Raw genomic sequence first — 3,952 nt, forward strand, 5'->3', positions numbered from 1 at the left:
ACTCCTTCACTTGGTCCCAGTTGGCAAAACTGTTACTCAGAGGATATGTGTTGCAGAGGGAGAAGAGATTTGCAATATTCAAATGAATCATCCAAGTGTTTGTGATAACTCCTAGCTCACCACACAAGATTTAAGGAAGACTAAATTATTCTTGTACGCAGAACTCTCAGGGAGTTGCCTAACGATGCAGAAAGTACAAATGTATAAATTTACATCCGACTGTTTTTAATAAATGAAATGGTGGAAGAGCCAGTGTTCAGACAGTTTCTCTTCTTCCTAGAGAAGAAAAACGGAGTTTGCTGGTCTGTAGTGATAGAGTAATATGCAATGGTTCATAAAATTAACTGCCTAATTCTGGATGCCTTAATGCAAAACCAGAGCACAGGGTTTGTTATGAAACTACATTCCTATTAGTGTTGCACTTTCAGTTACCAGAACTGTTGGCTATAACAAGCATAGTCTGGCTTCATTACCGAAGTACTATAGTGCCAGCTGAAAACAAGTTTAATTTTTAAGGACTCATGAGTAACACGGATATCTTTAATAAGATTGTAATAGAATATTTCAAAAAGTTCAAAGCAACTTTGTTTAAATTGTCATAAATATATGACCAGTTTCTCCCTCACAGAGTAAGAAAACTTTCAAAACTTTCATGTGTGGTTTCAAGTTATTTTCCCCAAAACCAAATGAGACAGTTGGTACAAGCATTTTCCTAATGTCTTGATCCTATAACTGTCTTGTCAAGTAAAAGGAGAATCTAATTATTTTGTTTTTAAAATTTGTCATATTGGAATACCTTTCATGTTGGCCGGTTCATATATACTATTGGGTAAAAGGAAGGCTGGTTATTTTATTTTCTGTTTTGTAACTTGCAGTTAGGCAGGATGAAAATATGTAGACCTAATTAATTGGAATTAAAAGAGGTTAATTGTGTTGCTTTAAATCCATGCCCTGGCTTGCAGTTGTGTGTTCCAGGATATCTTTTTAATGAACCAAAATATTGGGAATTCCTATAAGTACTTAAAAAAAAATCCATTTCTGAGTGACAGCTCTGAATCTTGTAGCCTTCAGTCTGTGTTATTCTAGCATGGCTTCACTTTTCAATCTGGTTGTTTTTACCCTGTTATACGGGAGCTTTCCTCAGAACCGAGGTTGAGATGCTGGGCTCGATGATCTTCCCAGGTCCCTTCCGGCCCTGATGTCTGTGCATCTATTACAATATATTCTGCACTGCAGTCTTGGCCTGCCCACCTTTTTCTTCATTTATTCATTTTGATGAGCTCTTTCATAGCAATAAACCAGTGAGGGTCTGCCATGCATCCTTTTCTCTAAAGTACTGCATATTATTCATTCTCTCAAATTCTATATTCTTGAGTGATAAAGTAATGGTTTGGACTTGTCATTTAAGGTTGATCTTGATGCTGCAAAATAAAAAAAAAAAAGTCAGTTTGTTAAATTGTATGCAAAATTGGGATAACTGAATTTGAACTCTAGTTAGGGATTAGACACTGCTACAGGCCAGACAGACTAATAATACATGGAGCTGGGCCACTTTGTTGTACATGCAACATATCTGGTATGTTTAGAGTCTCTTTTTTTTTTTTTTACATCATCAGTATACAGACATGTTCTGCTGTATTGGTATACAGCCTCCCTGCACCGGCAATAACGTGTGATAGGATCTGATTTGCGATCTCACGGTTATGCCACTATGCAAGTGTGGCATGGCAGGAAGTGCAACTGTGTGGATCACGCATTAGATCCCATCATGCCTTTACCTGCATGTGTAGAGCGGCCCTTGATGCTTTAGCCACTGACTCATCCTTCCTCCCCAGTTTTATGTTACATTAATTTGCGTTGACAGCAGTTTAATCTAGCTAGTGAGATTAATCTGGATTTATATTTGGGCTTCTCTCATATGTAATGTATGTTTAGAAAAACTTGTTAATTTTGCTGGTAAAATATTGTTTGGGTGAAACATGCAGCCTTTAGCTTTCTCTTGGTGTTTTATAGTTAAATGCCTTAAACACTTACAGCTCTATGGGGTCATGGACATTTTGGCTTCTGTAATGAGCTCTCCAGTTCACTAGGAGAGACTATTCAGACATGTTCTGATCCATCCACTTCTTTCAGCATGTGCAAACAGCCTGCTGTAATCAGCCTCTTTCCCTGAATATACTGTGGAGAATAGTTTGCTTAAAAGTACTTCTTGGACATCCCTCAAATGAATAATTTTGCTTAATTATGGGTCTTTTGAAAAGCACCATAAGAAATTAGGCTAAAGGTAGTCTGTTTCCACTGGATCATTTTTTAATAGAAGTTTTGGTAACAGATTGCTATGCCTTTCAAATTCTTTTGCTTAAAAGCTGTAACACACTTGTAACAAAATGATTAATCATACAGGGAGGAGATCAGGAGAGGAACCAGCAATAAATCAGGTAAACTTGCTTGCATATTCCAGGCATTTACACACATACAGCTGTTTCCTGTGCTGTGTTTGAGGGGAGAGAAAGCTACAGCTCATTTGCAATTTTCTGCACCATCTGAAGGCCTTTTATGCAATAAAGGAGATGCAGGGAAAGGACTTTCTTTTTGGTGACCTTTCCCTTGTTAAGGCTGTGTTGCTTCCTAAATATGACTCGTGATGTATAGGAAGACTTTTCTTATTCATGTAGTCTAATTATATTTCCTGCTTCAGCTCCTGTTGCCGTGGCAAGATTTTATTTATTTATTTATTTATGTATTTATGTATTTATTTAGCACCAGTCAGACTGCAGGAAATTTACCTTCACCCTCTGATAGTTTAGGATTGTAAGGAAGCTCTCATTTTTAACAAGTTGTTCTTTGGAAAACGTTTTGCTGGAAAAACTCAGTTTCTCTCTATTGTTCATCTTCTGTAAATCCCTCAGGATTACTTACGTGGTGACTTCTTATTTCAGTACGTAGGCTAAACTCCCTTATGAAAAATGCCTCCGGTAGTACGTGAGGATGGGAAATGACAAGTCTGAACTCCATTGTCTCTATGCCTTACATTTAAGTATAGTACCATAATAGAGTACATCAGTCTTCACTCCCATTGTTAAGTCACTTTAAATGGCTTCCAGCCTGGTATTTCCTTTCACTTGTTCTGGAAAGGAATATGGTTCTTTCCCCTCAAGGACTGTGGCAATGGAGGGGAATTGCTTACCTAGACTGAGATTGTGTGGAAGATACCAGGTAATATTCTGGAGGCCATGAACCTGAATTTAACTGCTTGGCGAGTTCATCAACTGGTGCTGATCTTCACAAGTGCTGGTAGTATGATCCCAGGTTATTCGTTTCATCCTCCGGAAAGGTCTGAGTTGGGGTTTTTTTAGGGCAGTTTTTAGATCCCGTTATAGCTGCAAGGATAACATAAAACGCAGCAAGGAATAGGTGTTAACTTTATAGATGATGTTTGTGCTCAACACTGAAAACATGCAGAGAGAGAGAAGTTAGAGGAAGATTTTCTTGAAAGAAGCCAGCTTTCTCTTTGAGCTAAAATAGAAGCTCCCTGTTAACTAGAAACACTTCCACCCCTGAACACCTTAAAAAAAAAATGCAGTGGCCCTGCAGATTCCTCAATACTAAATGACATTTGATTTGACTGTTATTAAATGTGATTCATCAGAAGTCCTGTTGAAACTGTCTTGTTCACTCCTGGATGGAAATGTGTTTTTAAATATGTTGAGGTTTACAATATCCCACAGCGGTGTTGATGCGTTTTCCCAAAATACCAACCTAGGCTTTTTTAATAATATGCCTGTTTAGATTTTGAAAACCAATGTAGCTGACGGAGAGAATCATTTTAAAGGAAAAATTGGTCTTCGAGAATTCTTCTTGGTAAGATTTAAATAATTATCCCTGTAAGTCCAAGGTGGCATAAAGGCCGCCCCCCCCCCCCCCCCCCCCCACACCAAGCACAAAAACACGG

At 38.1% G+C, this 3,952-nt stretch overlaps 1 protein-coding gene across 3 annotated transcripts in view; it reads left to right on the top strand.

The window, feature by feature from the left end:
- Window positions 1–3,952, top strand: part of GNA12 (G protein subunit alpha 12) — a 57,429-nt gene that overhangs the window by 44,907 nt on the left and 8,570 nt on the right. The gene's annotated exons all lie outside the window — the stretch shown is intronic.

This window comes from Alligator sinensis, unplaced genomic scaffold (assembly GCF_000455745.1).
Source record: "Alligator sinensis unplaced genomic scaffold, ASM45574v1 scaffold772_1, whole genome shotgun sequence".
NCBI lineage: Eukaryota > Metazoa > Chordata > Crocodylia > Alligatoridae > Alligator > Alligator sinensis.